General features: G+C 54.8%; 1 long non-coding RNA gene across 2 annotated transcripts in view; it reads left to right on the top strand.

Annotated features, from left to right (window-relative positions):
* Nucleotides 1-12,670, top strand: part of LOC102168168 — a 39,219-nt gene extending 26,549 nt beyond the window's left edge. Inside the window, exon 4 of one of the 2 annotated variants that reach the window (XR_304437.2) lies at nt 11,314-12,670. This is a non-coding gene — a long non-coding RNA (uncharacterized LOC102168168). Of the gene's footprint in view, nt 1-9,651; nt 11,059-11,313 lie in introns of those variants that run through there. The other variant, XR_002345714.1, reaches the window with a different exon arrangement.

Below are 15,224 nucleotides of genomic sequence, written 5' to 3'. Positions count from 1 at the left end.
GAAGAACACTGCCCCTTGGAGTTCCCTGGTAGCTCAGTGGGTTAAGGATCTGGCATTATCACTGCTGTGGTTTAGGTTTGATCCTTGGCCCCAAGACTTCCATAGGCTATAGGCACAGCCAAAAATAAAAGAATCCTGCCCATCCCACCCCCAGCCTTGCCCAGTACCTGGCACTGGTGGATCGCCCATTCCTTCGTGTTAGCAGAACCCCCTCACAAAATGTAACAACACAGGAAGATGACCCCTCCTTCCAGTGGCTCTAGAACTATTGAGGCCACAGGAAGTGATCACTACCGGAGGGGTGGGGAGTCCCCCAGGCAGCCAGGGACCAGGACCCCTTCCCTGTAATTCTCACCTCTCTTCTTTCCCAAACGTAGTCCACCTGTTGGGTGGAAGGTAAAAGTAGAACTCTCATCTTAACTTCATCAGTCCAACTTCAAGGAGTAAATTATAAGATTAAAAACTCTCTTTAAAAAACCTGTTCAGGAGTTCCCGTCGTGGTGCAGTGGTTAACGAATCCGACTAGGAACCATGAGGTTGCGGGTTTGGTCCCTGCCCTTGCTCAGTGGGTTAACGATCCGGCGTTGCTGTGAGCTGTGGTGTAGGGTGCAGACGAGGCTCGGATCCCGTGTTGCTGTGGCTCTGGCGTAGGCCGGCGGCTACAGCCCCGATTCAACCCCTAGCCTGGGAACCTCCATATACTGTGGGAGCAGCCCAAAGAAATAGCAAAAAGACAAAAAAAAAATAAAAATAAAAAAAAAAAAAAAAAAAAAAAAAAAAAAAAAACCTGTCATCCCAGCCTGATGCCAGAGGGACTCTCTTGGAGCTGGGTGATGGCTGGACCCCTGGGGCCATGGCGAAGCAGTACTCTGGAGTCAACTTTGAGGCAGCAAGGGGATGCACCAGGATGTAGGGTGTAAGCGGAGGGGCACGGCTGAGCTGTGGGCAGGGATGATGGCGGGGCTGCATTTTCCTCATACTAGAGCTCCAGCTCGCAACCCAGCCCTGCCTTCTGAACTATTCTCGGGACCTTCAGGAGGAGAGGGTGGCCCTGCAAACCACCCTTCCCCTGCCGCATCTCCTTCTCCTTCTCTGAGGAGGGGCCAACTTACACCCTCCAAAGAGAGTCAGGAAAAGAGAAAGGAATCATGATGCAAGTCTGCCTGCATCTTTGTTACTTGGTTGACACACTGTGCTGGGTGCTTTTCTGTCCTCTCTCATTCCATCCTCAGAACAGCTCTGAAGAGGGCCTTATAATCCCATTTTACAGACCAGGTCCCTTGCTGGTGGGGGCGGGGCAGGATGATTGTTGCTGATGCTCTTATAGGGAGAAACTCGAGCCACAGGAGTGGGCACCCTCTGCACCGTCCCTTGGCCCAATTTCCCATTTCCAGCCACAGCCTCCTGGCTCCCTGACAGGCCAGGGGGAACATCATCCAAGGTGTAGGGACACCAGGACCTCCAAAGCCCACAGTGTCCAAAGGATGAGGGCCTGGAGCTTGTTGGCACTAGGCAGTTAGTTCAGAGGCGCGTAACTGGGCTTGCAAAACCTCTCTGGGATCTGCACGCCCCCTGCCATGGAGGGCTTTGCCCAGCCCTCTCTATTCAGTATGGGACTTTAGGGACCATCGACATGGAAGCAGAGGCTTTGGGCATCTGCCAGGCTGATGAATGGCAGTTCTGGGGTTTGCTCCACCTCCATCCCCATGCCTCTGCCCTGGGAGGGCATCATATTTAACCTGCTGGCCTTTACCCATAAGGGGGTGTGGGGGTTCGGTATTCTCCTAATGTATGAATCGCCACCCCCCTACACACACACACACACACACACAAATGCACATGCACACAATGCTTGGAGCAGCATTGAAATTGGTAAGACCTGAGTGCCCTAGGACAAGGCTCACATCTACTGGAGCTGAGATGTACCCCTTGGATCATGTACAGTGTGAGGTCCTGCATTTCCCCTGTTGTCCAGAACAGAATGTCCAGCTCAGCTTAGGCCCTGGACCAGAACATCCGTAGGCTTAGGTCCCCTCCATCCCCCTTCCCTCCATCTCCTTGTCGGGGTAGACATGGCATCACCTTCCCCCAGATTGCTCCTGGGCTGAGAGTGGTAAGGTAGGGGGCAGGGAGCTGGGGCAGAGGCACCCCCTCCATCTTATTGGATCTTGGACCTGCCTTCTCAGGGCCTCACCCCCGGCTCTGCTGTCTTTAGCTCAACTTTAGCTGGAGCAATTGGGCCACCCTAGACCCCTCCACTTCCAAGGACTCTGGAGGGACCAGTTCTTCACACCTTTTCATCAGGTCTTCTGCTTCTCCAGGCAACCGGCACAAAAGGCCTGGACCAGGTGATAGAGGTTCTCTTTCCTGTCTGCCTTCTTCCAGGCCAGGTAGTTATGGCTCTGGCCTCAGAAGCACCCTGTTTCTTAGCATCAGCTGCTAAAAAGCCCATTCGTGTTAAGCTATTCTCTTGACTTCTGGCTGGTGCTACCCTGAAGAGAGCTGTCTGTGGTCTGTGCCTGGCATGGCCGCCTTCATGTACACACTCTAGTACAGGACTGTATGTGTGTGCGAGTGTGTGTACTGGTGTGTGAACAGAGTGCTCATTGGTCCGTGTGAATCTCCATCGAGTGCCTGCTGCATGCGAGGCCGGGCTGATCTGGGTGCAGGGTGCACCACGGCGAGGTCTACGGAAGATCACTGCTCCTGTGGAGTTTACATCTTAGTGTCAGAAACAGTAAACCGAGAAGTAAGGTTGTGTCAGATAGTGAGAAGGAAAGACAGCAGATGGATGCGTGGTGAGTGAAGGGTGCTTGGGGTGGCTGTGTTGGCTACTTTAGGTGGTGTCATCAGGCTGGGCCTGTCCCAGGAGATATGAAAGTCTGAGGGCCAAGCATTTCGGGCAGAGGGAACAGCAAAGACTGAAGCCCTGCGTGGGAATGAACATACTGTAGCTGGAGAGTGTAGCAGGGCCAGGCTGAGGAGGGATGGTAGGATCTGAGGTCAGAGATGCCAGCAGGGGCCAGGTCTAAAGGGCTCAAGGAGTCAGACCGTGGACTCTGCAGTCACATTTCCTGGACCCAATTCTGTCCTGGGCCGCTTACTAGCTGTGTGACCTTGAGCAAGTTACTTAACTACTCCGGGTATCTGGAGTATGGTAACAACAGTACCTCCTTTTGAATTGTTGAGATGATCAAATAAGTTAACACATGTAACGGGCTTAGAACACTGCCTGGCACATAGTAGGTGTCATGCGTGTGTGTGTGTTAGCTCTTCTTTTGAAATAAATGTTTGCTATTATAATTAGCCTTATTGCAAAAAAAAGGAGCTTAGATTTTAAGAGGTGTTTGTGCATGTCTGCTGAGTCAAGTTCTGGACTGGAAATTAGGAGCAAACTGAATCTTCCTCCTTGTCCTATCTTCAAGTCCCTGGGTGTACAGTCCCTCTAAGCCAGTCCCAGGACAGTCCCGAGGGACCCCAGCTAAGCAGTTGACACAGGAGTAAGATCTGAAGGGTGAGGTCATATTAAGAAGATAAGGTTGTTGCTCTAGGAGTGAGTTTAGATCCCATCAAGGGAGTGTCATGGGCTAGCTCAAACTCACAGGACACATTGTCACCTGCAGCAGGGAAGGGAGGCAGGCAGAGAAATGAAGGGGCCGTCCCAGGCCTGAAGGAGACTGGATGGTAAGGCCACTTCCCCAGAATCCTTCTTTATGGATTTTGGCCCCACTGTGCGCTTATGGGGATGGCGTGGAGAACAGCACCAAAGGTCCAAGGTCAGGTGGACACTGGGCTCGCGGTAGACCTCTACCTCATTTTTTTCATCTGTCTAATGAAAGAGTTGGTTGAGGAGTTCCCATCGTGGCACAGTGGTTAACGAATCTGACTAGGAACCATGAGGTTGCGGGTTCGGTCCCTGCCCTTGCTCAGTGGGTTAACGATCCGGCGTTGCCGTGAGCTGTGGTAGGTCACAGACGTGGCTGTGGCGTAGGCCAGCAGCTGTAGCTCCGATTGGACCCCCAGTCTGGGTACCTCCATATGCTGCAGGTGCAGCCCTAAAAAGCAAAAAAAAAAAAAAAAAAAAAAGAAAGAGTTGGTTGAGATGGTTAAAAAGGTCTTTTCTAGCTACTCCCCCTGAAAACACTCACGGGAAGCTGACCTGTTGGGGGACCGGGTACAAGAAGAGCGCCTAGAGATGGAGCCCTCATTGAAGAGCCCTGGGTTGGGTCACTGTTTGCCTCCCTCTCTGCCAGCCGGAGGTGGAAAAGGATGTGAGGCTGGCTAGGGGTCCACCCTGTGACCAGACCTCTTAGGTGTGTAGCCACGCCCCCAGAAACGCCTGCGCCCCGCCCATCTAGAGGACCAGAGGCCCTGACAAGTTCCGCACCCCTATGGTGCCTGAGCTTCTGAAAAGGTACAGGTAAGTCACATTTTTGTAAATGAAGTTCCATCCGTTCAGTGCAGTTCGGTTGCTTACTGCTTCAGGCAGCCGTGTCGAAAATCGTCTTGTGAAGAAAATAGCTCCCCCTCCCCCCTGCCATAAATATCAATGTTCATATTCAGGCTTTCAAAGCATGAGAGTCCCATCTGTTCCAGTGTGTGTGTATGTCTGTGTGTATGTGTGTTTGTGTGTGTGGTGTGTGTGTGTGTCTGTGTGTGTACATTGGCATTCACTCTGGTGCATAAAAGAATCCATGAATACAAATTGTTTCTTTTTCTCCCCAGCTTTGTTGTGATATGTTGCTGGAAAAAGACACTGTTCCAGCAAAGGGCAGCCCCTGGGCAGCTCAGATCTCTATCGGAAGGTGTGGCCTGTCCTTCCTGGCGTCTGACAGGCACTCCCAGGGGCATATCCCCTCTCCCCACCTCAGGGAGAGGCACAGTGGGAGTTTCACCTTTGGGGAGAAGTGAAAACCCTGCCTGAGGGCTGGCAAGGGATGGGAAGGAGAGGCTAATGTGGGAGGAGGGGCTGGCTGGGAATCCTCGTGGAATTCATTCATGAGACTGCAATCAGTTATTCGTCAGAGGACATCCAGGGAGCCACCGCTGTTTGCTTCCTGTCCATCTGCAGGACCAGGACGGTGGCCCTCATGGTTGTCTATTACTTCCCCTGGTAAATTCAGGCCACCTCCCTGAACCTTACCCTTGTGTCACTGCCCCACACCGCTGAATTCTGCACTGGGAAGGGTTCCCCTCACTCCCCAGCCTTCTGCAGGCCACAGAAGGGGCCAGCTGAGAAGCCTCTGGAAAGGCTCTTCATCATTTATTTATGGTCCCTGGCCTCGTCCCTGAAATAATTAGGGTTGGATATTTTCATATCATCCAGCTAATTGCCATCTCACTGCTTAACAAGTCAGGGCACCGGGTAGCGATCTGGGGGCCCAGGAGGCTGGTGGATGGACGCGTTGGCTGCCACAGGCAGAGGCAGAAAGTGGTGAGCCTTTCCTGGGTTGTGGGAGATGAGAGGAGTCGGGGGAGGGCGAGGGGTCACCGGGAAAGTGTTAAGAACTTGCCTCTCCTCTAGGAGAAGGAGAGGGGGACAAGATCCTGGCAGAGGCTGGGTTCTTACCACCACAGACACCTCAGGACACCCTGGAGACTGTCTGAAGAGCGTGCAGGTCTGAGATCAGAAGCCCTGTGTTCTGGCCCTTCTGGTTCCCCAGAAGTGGGATCTTGGATGGGAGCCCTGCGGGTGTATGATTTGTTCAGGGAGTGCTCTCAGGAGAAGCTCTGAAGAGTGAGGGGAGCAGGTAGAGGAAAATCTAGGCAAAGCAGTCACTTCAGGTGAGGCTAAGCCAAGGCCTGACCCCACAGGGGGCTCTGGAGCTGAATGGCACGCACAGCTGCCCACCTGAAGACAAGGGGACTGGTGGAGTTCTCTGATGGCACAGCAAATTTAGGACCTGGCATTGTCACTGCTGTAGGTCAGGTCGCCGCTAAGGTGCAGGTTCAATCCCTGGCCCAGGAAATTCCGCATGCTGGAGGAACTGCCAAAAAAAAAAAAAAAAAAAAAAAAAAGGACAAGGGAACTGGTTTTAGGCCCTTACACAGTGTCATTAGCCAAAAGGGCTGTTCCCAGGGGAGGGGCAGGTGATGGCAGCCTTAACCTCCTGGGTGTCTCCCAGGGAAATGGCTCCTGTCAGCTAAGGATCATCGGCTGGAGAAGGACCCCTGTGAGCCATCAGCAGCCAACACTATGGCAGCTCAGGGCCAGTGCCCAGCAGGTGCAGGAGACGTGGGTGGAGCACCGAGGGTGTCTGAGTTCCACGATGAGCTGGACCAGCCTCTCTGAGGCCCCGTTCCCTCCCGTGTGGAAGAGGATTAAACAGCCTTCACTGCTGTCTTGTAGTGCAGAGGCTAACAAACTGACGGAGTGCGTGGAAGGCCTCTTTCAGTGTGATGTGCTCTATAAATACCCGCTCGTGTTATTGCACTAAGCCCCGCACTGTTTGGGGAAGAGAGGTCTGGATCTAACTTGGCAAGTGGCTGGAGGGCCCAGAGCAACGCCGGGCTGGGTTAAGGCTCCTCTCACACCCCTCGCCCCGGCTGGGCCCCTCCATTAGACAGACCTTCCCTGGAGAGGACATTACCCCTGAGGATCATTTACAAAGTGGAGAGGGGTTAATTTCCTGCTCTCAGTCCTGGATGCCAGTGTGAGGACCGTTTTCAGGCCGTCTTAGACTAGTGCAGGGAAGCAGCAGGCTCCAGGCTCTGCTGAGGGATCTGCGGGGGGCCTCTTCCCACCCTCACCTGTGGTGGGGCAGCTTGACGTGGAAGCTCAAAGGGGCTGGGCACTCAGGCTGGTGACAGTGGCCCTCTGCCAGCAGAGAGCAGAATGAGTCCAAAGGAAAGGAAGCACTCCCGCTCTGCCCGTGCTGAGCCCCCTCCTTCCCTCTCCCTGCCCCCCAGAGTTGGCTCCTGTGGGCTGAGCAAGGTTGTCTCTGTCCAGGGTACAACCCTGAAGGAGAGGTGGTCACCGGGGGAGGCAGGGGAGGGGACTGGGAGGACAACTCTCCATTGTGACAGGAACTGGGGAGACAGCCAGGCATGGTGCGGGGAGGAGGAAGGAAGGTGGAGAGGCCTGTCAGCTGAGCCCTCTGGTGAGCCTGCGGCTGAGGGTGGCCTGGGGACAGCAAGCCTTAACAGCGTCACAGTCAGAAAGGCTGACCTGCTGTTTGTCAGGCTTTCAAGGGAGAGAACGTGATATTCTGGTGCTTCTTTCCACCGCAGGAAGGAGACCACCATGTCTCAGGCCCAGCATCGCCTCCCCCAGGCTGGGTGCTGGTCCCTGGGCGTCCTGCCTTGGTGGCCTCTGTGCCACGTCAGAAGTCATCCTGCCACAGCCCCGCCTGGCCCCCTGGGTGCACCCATAGCCCAGGGGTGAGGAAGATTGAAAAATCCAAAAAATTCCTGGACTTGGGGAAAATGCATTTTGGTTGTCATTAGTGGGAATGGTGGGTTTTTTTTTTTTCTTTTTACGGCACCCGCGGCATATGGAAGCTTCTGGACTAGGGTTCTAATAGGAGCTGCAGCTGTCGGCCTACGCCTCAGCCACAGCAGTGCAAGATCTGAGCTGCATCTGTGTCCTACACTGCAGCTCATGGCAACGCTGGATCCTCAACCCACTGAGCGAGGCCAAGAATTAAACCTGCATCCTCACGGATACTAGTCGGGTTCATAACCAGCTGAGCCACAACGGGAACTCTGAATGGAGGATTCTTTTTTGGGAAACAACTCAGTTCTACCTTACAGGACATAGGCTTTGTCTGTCTGTCTGTCAGGGCCTAGGCCACACTGTCCCCCATCCCAGAATAGTCTGCATTGTGCAGAGGAGATCAGACTCAGCAAGGATGGGTCTGACTCAGAAAGCCTTTGGCTCCTCCGCTGCTCACCCAGCACAAGGCAGGCTCTGTGCACCAAGGTGGGGAGGGGAGGTGGGCCAGGCAGAGCCCCCCTCAGGGCCACAGACCAGACTGCCTCAGAGAAATATAATGGAGGAGGGAGTCAGGCCTAGGAAATCGGAGAAGGGGCAGTGCAGATCCACCAAAGTAGTCAAGGAAGGCTGCGTGGAGGAGGTGGGGTTTGAAGGAAGGGCAGAACTTGAATTCAGAGAAGAGAAAAGAGAGGGCACATAGGGAGGGCAACATGCCAGCTGTGTGGGGGCAGGAAGGAGGGAGGGAGCATGGCTGGCAGAAAATCTTGCCAGAATCATCATCATCACCCCTCCTCCTCCTCAGAGCCAGTACTAATTGAATACCTACTGTGTTCCAGGCACCATTCTTGGAGTTTTACATATTAACTCATTAATACTCACAATGACCCCATGAGGTAGGTACTATTATTCCCATTTCAGGGAGGAAGAAACTGAGGCCCAGAGAGGTTAAATAATGGGCACAAGGACACACAGCCTGTGACTGACAGCATCAGGATTTAAACCCAAGTAGCCTTGGTCTGGGGCCTCTACTCCTCATCAATGAACCTTTCAGTACAAGCTGGCACACACTGAGCTGAGCGCTTCCTGTGTGCCAGGCACCATTCTGAGCCTTTCATTCATGGAATCCTTAGTGTTCAGCCCATTTTACAGATAAGAAAACCGAGACACTGCAGGTTTCACACACGATTACTCAGGATCACATGCAGAGCAGTGGAGCCCACACTGGCCCCCAGGCTGTCTGAGTTCTTAGGACCCACCCCCCTTCCACATGGAGCAGGTGGGGACATACGGGTGAAGGCCTGGGACATGTTACTCAAGTGTAGACTTGCCCATAGCACTGGGAGCCTTGTGGGATGTGGTCACCAGGAGGGAGGAAAGGTGTGGGGCGGATGCACACAGCTGGGGCTTGTGGAGGGGTGGGAGATGCCTGGAGACAAGCTGGAAGCCCTTTATGGAAACTCTACTTGTCCAGGGAGTGGGGCGAGTTTGCTAGCCCAGCAGAGATCCTCTCTCCCCTGTCCCCTAGCTCAGCCCCACTCCTGGAGCCTTCCAAGGCTGGGGCAGGGAGCACGGCCTGCCTCCTCCACAGCTCCTATGGCCTAGTTTCCAGGCACCGCCAGGTCCTGGGCCTGGCAGGCAGGTTATAAATATCCCCAAGTGACAGTGAGGCCTTCGCCCTGACGCTGATGTGGATTAAGCTGGAGGTGCAGCCTCAAGGTCATAGGCATGTCTGTGGCATCCGCTTCTCTGGGAGGATCTAGTCAAGGCTGGTGGCAAGGTCAGCAGGGGAGCAGGGACCTGAGCCCCTAGGTGTAGCCCAGCTCAGACTTTCCTCCCGAGTGGGCCACATTCTTCGTCCTGCTCTTACCTGCTTGATGTCTCTCTAAATCTCTTCCCACTGCCAGCTTCCTCTGCCTCCCTCCGGCCTGCCCTTGGCGGCTTTTCTTTGCCCAGTCTAAGCCCAGGGACCCTCAAAGCTTGTGGCCTTGGTTAAGGAGATGGGTTGTCAGGTTGGGGAGGAATATGAATTGGTGGGGTAATGGGTTGGCAGGTGGGGGAAGGTGTTGGCAGGTGGAGGATGGGTTGGTGGGGGAAGGGGTTGACAGGTGGGGGATGGTTCGGTGGGAGATGGGTCAGGTATGTGATGGGTTGTCAGGTGGGGGGATGGGTTGTCAACTGGAGACAGTTCCTAGCTTTTTGCCCACCTTTGTCTTCAGCTGCACCTCCTTCCCCAGCACCCCTCGTCACCCACCCTTTCTGAGCGGAGCTGGCCAGTGACTCTGTGTTGACCCAGCAAAGCTGTGCCCAGTTCTCCAGGGACCTTGTGTGTGTATGTGTGCGCATGTGACCAAGTCCCCTCTGCTTGTAACAACGATACTTAGATATCCTAGTCTCACTTCCCGTCTGGACATAAAGAAGGAATTTATTCAGAGAATGAGGCTCGCAGCAGCATGCAATGTGTGTACAGCTAAAGCTCAGGCTTTCTAAACTCTGACTCCCTGCCCAGTGCTCTTCAGTGACAGCCTGCCTTTGGGTTTGGGTCCACGTCAAAAAGCCCAAGAGGTCCCCAGGATCTAGGTTGCGGTTAGGGGGACCCGGATGTGGGGCCGGATGGATGGGCTGGCGTCGTGACAAGCATGCGATGTCGTGGAGAAGATGCTGCAGGTGTTTGGAGAACCAGCGTCAGAGGCTCTCTGGTGGCCAGGAGGGGCCGCCAGCTGGACTCAGTGGCCCTGTTGATGTGGATGCTGGAGGAAAGCTGGCAGAAATCCCAGCAGACCCTTCACTGCCCTTGATCAATGACCATGGGCCCTGCCCTCCTCCAGAGGGTTGAAAGGAACGGGAAAGCAAATCCAGACCACGGCTCATCCAGAGCCTGGAGGCTGAGCCGGGTACAGCAGCGGAGGATGAAATGCCCCACGAGCACCCCTTTCAGGAATGTCAGCCGGAGAAATGCACAGACTGTCAGGAGCATTTCTTAGGCACTTGCCCAGGCTGCCTTGGCCCCGCAGGACTCACCTCCACCATCTCACTGCCTACGGGAAGCCCGGAAATAGGTCAGCTTGAAGGGAGGAGGCGCTGTGGGGGCTCGGGGGGCTCAGAGGCGAGGGCCCAGGCCCCCATCCTGGCACAGCTGCCCCACTGAGCCTGCGCTCAAGGAGATGAGGGGAAGGGCTGCTCTAGAGGGTCAAGTTCCTGCCAGACCCGCCATTGAACTGAGCTCTATGGAAGAACAAAAATAAAAGCCTGTCAGAGGCCCGCTGACTCAGAGCAGTGGCGCTGGCCTTGGCCGGCTGTTCCTGCTCCTGACCTAGCCGCTTGGTCCAGATGCCCTTGCTACATAGCCTCCCTTCGCAGTGAACTCTCCCCGAAGCCCACTTGGTTCCAATCCCGAGCCCCCAGACCCAAGTTTGCTTGCCCGCCTCTGCATCCATCCCCCATCTGTAAAGTGGGGGTAACAGGAATACTCACGCACTGGGTGGTCCTCAGGATTAAACCTCAGGGTTAAAAGTCAAGTACTTCGAACTGGTAAGTGCCTGGTAAATGTGTGAGCTGCCACTAGTGCTACTATTATTTTTTCTTCCTTCTTCGGCCACACCAGTGGCATATGGAAGTTCCCCAGGGTCAGGGATCTAATCCGAGCTACATCTACAACCTATGCCACAGCTGCAGCAACAGTGGATCCTTAACCCACTGTGCTGGGCGGGGATCGAACTGGCAATGCCACAGAGACAAGCCAGATCATTAACCCACTGTGCCACAGTAGGAACTCCCAGTGCTATTATTAATTGACCCCATTAATCAGATGATTGCCCCAACTACAGTATCCATGGCCAGTAACGTTAGAGTCTTTAAACATTTTCTGACTTTCTTTCCAGGAGACCAGTTCTCACACTGGAGGTCAAAAGTGAAGGCTTAGTGATCTCCCCCGTCACTGAGCCGCCATCAATGGCATGTTTCAGCAAACACAGAGGACCCTGCCAGGAGCCTCACTGTGGGTGGAAACCAGAGAATGCGGTGCCTGCTGGCTTGTCCTTGAGGGTCTTTGAGCAAGTGCCACACCAGCTCCCTGTCCCCAGCCACCTCCTCCCCAGGGCGAGGCAAGTGAAGGATTAATGTGGAAGCACAGTTGTCAGCTCCCCACTTTGGCTTTGCTTGATGGGTGCTGGGTGGGCTTTTCCTTCCTTTCAGCTGAAGCTGGTCACTATCATGCTGCTCTGATATCATCTGTTGAAATTTGGTCCCAATGTTTCTAAATACAGAAAGGATGAGATTGGCCCCAGCGTGTGCTGTCGGGAGTGGAGTGAGGGGAGGCCAGCTAGGTGGTGGGTCTTCCCAGCACCGTGAGGGGCACTGGCCACTGGGAACCGCCTCTTGGGCTTCCTTTGAGAGGAGAAGGGAGCAGGGGCTTTCTTTGCCGGTTCAGGAGCCCTAGAGCCACCCTGGTTGATCTGAAGGCAGAGGGGGGACGTGCTCAATCCTTGGCCTAGAGCTCCATCACTTTGGGCACCTTCGTCTCATGGCTGGCAGACGGGGGACCCAGAGCCAGGTGCTTTGTTTGGCCAACACAGTGCTTCACGGTTCTGAATTTAAATGCCGTGCTGCTGCTTTCTGGTTCTTTTCCTTCCTCATTGTCCTGTACTTAGTAGTATAAACGTTGACTGACCCGCTTACTACCTTGTGAACAGGGCCGTCTCCAGACTTCTTATCAGTGCAGGTGGTCCTGGGAAAAGTATTAATTCCCATGATTACACCTTGTGGGAACTAATTTTTTCATAGCCGTCCTCCAATAACCAGCTGACTGGGACTCTGGTGGTTCAGGAGTGGGACGGCATCGTTTTGGAGCCTGGGACGCTGGCTTGAACTGGAGTAGGACAGCAGAAGGAAGAGGTGGCTTGGCCAGGAAATGGTGGGAGATGCTTGGCCAGCTTCCCCATTTTTCCAGGACCGATCTTCATGGTGCCATTATTTTAAGCACCCACCAGGGACCAGGGTTGGTGCTGGATGCTTCAGAGATATTACTTAAGCCAATTATCGTTATATCACTGGTGGGAAAACTGAGAATTAGAGAGGAGGAGTCACAGTGGACAGGAGGCCATGGGGGTTTTGTGCGCGGCACTGGAGTGACACGTTATCTTCCTGTGGCCGTGTCCCTGTCACTGATTCATCAACGGTAGATTCATGGACCATCCCCTCCTCACCAGGATACAGGCCAGGCCCCTGACCAGTTCCGGGGTGGATGGGGGAGGCTAGAACAAGCTAGAACTTTCTAGCTCTAGGAGGTGGGTGCTCCTGCATGACCACCACCAACCAGACAACCAGCAACATTTACCTGGAGCTCATGGGGCACCAGTCTGTCTTAGGGCTTGGCAGGCATTAACCCTCTCAACAGCCGGACCAAGGAGCCGTTTTTTTTGTTGTCTTTTTTTTTTTCCCATGGCTGCACCTGCAGCATATGGAAGTTTCAGGGCTAGGTGTCAAATCAGAGCTGAAGTTGCAGGCCTTCACCACAGCCACAGCAATGCCAAATCTTTAACCCACTGAGTGGGACCAGGGATCGAACCCACATTCTCACGGAGACAATGTCAGGTCCTTAACCTGTAAGCCACAACAGAAACTCCACCATCTCCATTTTAGACAGTCAGCTGAGTCTCAGAGAGGTTAAGCAATTTACCCAATGCCACACAGCTAACAGGTACAGGGCCAGCGTTTCTTACTGTGACATTACCTAGCAGAGGTGGAAACAAAGGGCTGTAGAAGCTCAGAAGACGGGGACATCCACACGGAGACACTGGCTGCTCACAACAGGCCCACATGCAAGACAGTTAATGGAGACCTGGGGCAGGTAAGTGGCCCACCCAAGGTGGCTTCAAGAGCCAGTGGTGGAGCTGGGCTTTCACCCTGAGGCGGGGGGATTGTGTCTGAGACACTGTTCATCCTTCACCTGCACTGGCTGTGAAAGACTCCTTAGTGATAGGGAGGAGGTGATGAGAAATGCTTCCTTAGAAATTTTTAGAAGAGGAGGCCTCCTTAGAAAACCTTGGCTCCGAGGCAGAAGGCTCCAGAATTCAGCTGGTGAAGCGCTGGGCCTGCTGACCTCGGCCTGTGGGTGCGGCTCCGCTGCAGGCTCTGGCCCCCATTTGAGATGCGCAGCCTGCTGCCGGCTGAGCCTCTCAATCCCCAAGAGTGATTCCGTCTCATGGATGAGAGCCTCCGACATCTGTACCTGTCAGGCGACAAATGCAGACGCATACTCTCTGTCTGGTTAGAGATGCATCAGGCCCGATTAGGCCCACGAACCTCCTCACTGCTCCAGGATCCCTGGAGCTGAAGCCACAGAGATGAAAGGAAACGGGGAGCAGTTCATGTTGGGAAGTCACCTGCTGACAGCCTTGTGAAGAGTCTGGAGGAGAGACATGGGGGAGTGGGCAGGGGACGGCTGGGGTGATGCTGGGTGGAAGAGTGACTGGCTGGGCCCCCAGTGTGTGTGTGTCCACATGCACATGCACAGCAATAGGTGACATAGGGTCCCTGCCCTCAAGCTGACAAGCTGCTCAGAAGTAAGCTGCTCAGTGAAACTGTGTAGACGAGAAGGCAGCACAGTCCGAGCAGGAGGAGGTGGGTGACTGGGACTGGGACTCAGTAGGACTCTGAGAGGCAACCTGGAGCGCTGCCCAGCCAGAAATGGAGGGGGAGCAGGACAGAGATCCTGCAGCATCCGAATCTGAAGTGGGAGACAGGGCATCAGGCCACCGGCTGCCTCCCTCCAGCAGGACCAGTCCCACCAGAGGACTCCATCTCAGCCCCTAGGTCCAGACCCCCTGGTGGATGCAGCTGCCCCTGCCACCCCAGGAGCTGCTCCCCCAGAGCTCAGCCAAGGCTTTGTCCTCAGCGGGGAGCCAAGCAGGGGCGTGGGGCTCAGGACTTCCAGGGAACTTGGCTGAAGTGCCCTCAACATGCTCAACTCAGTCAGGGTCCCTGTGGACAGTCCCCTTGGGGGCCTCTCATTGGAGCCCTGTAGGAGTTCCCTGATGGTTCTGTGGGTTAAGGATTCGGCATTGTTGCTGCTACGACTCGGGTCTCTGCTGTGGTGCGGTTCACTCTGGCCTGGGAACTTCTGCATGCTGCGGGTGCAGCCAAAAAGAACAGGCCCTCCCTCCCTCTGGAACACGGTCCCTGGCGAGGCCACTCCCTGCCTCTCCTACCCCCGCCTCCCTGTCCCCTCCTACCTGACCTCCCTCTCCCCCACCTCTGCACATATCCACCCTGGCCCCCTTTCTCCCGTCCCTTTCTTCCCTGTCTCCCTTCCCTCTCCGCCACCTCTCAGCCATTTGTCTGTCGCCTACTTTCCTTTCCACCTTGGTCCCAACCTCTCCTCTTCTTCCTGGAGCCCTGCTGGCCTCACCTCTCACCTGCCTCTCTTGTCGCCTGGCTCCTCTGTGAACTCCAGGGCTGGACAGGGCACAGCAGGTTGTGCTGGTGTCTCCCTCTCCTCATGGGAGACATTATCACAGTCCTCAAAGGATATGTCAAACCCTCCCCTGTCCTGGGGACAGTGTAGGATGGACAGTTCAAGAGAAGCAACAGATGGAACGGTGGACCCCTAGGAGACTCAACTTGAGGAGACACAGCTCCTCAGCTCCAGGACAGGGAGCAGAGATTCCAGCGTGGGGCGGTGGGGCGCTGTGGGGAGGGCATATCTGCCTCCCTCTCTCTCCGTCTCTGTTCTCTGCCTCTGTCATTCCATCTCTGGGTTCCTCCTGTCTCTTGTATCTCTGGCTTGTGCAGT

This window comes from Sus scrofa, chromosome 7 (genome assembly GCF_000003025.6).
Source record: "Sus scrofa isolate TJ Tabasco breed Duroc chromosome 7, Sscrofa11.1, whole genome shotgun sequence".
NCBI classification, from domain to species: Eukaryota; Metazoa; Chordata; class Mammalia; order Artiodactyla; family Suidae; genus Sus; species Sus scrofa.
Note: the sequence above shows the minus strand (reverse complement) of the source record. Positions and strands in the feature narration are given on the sequence as shown.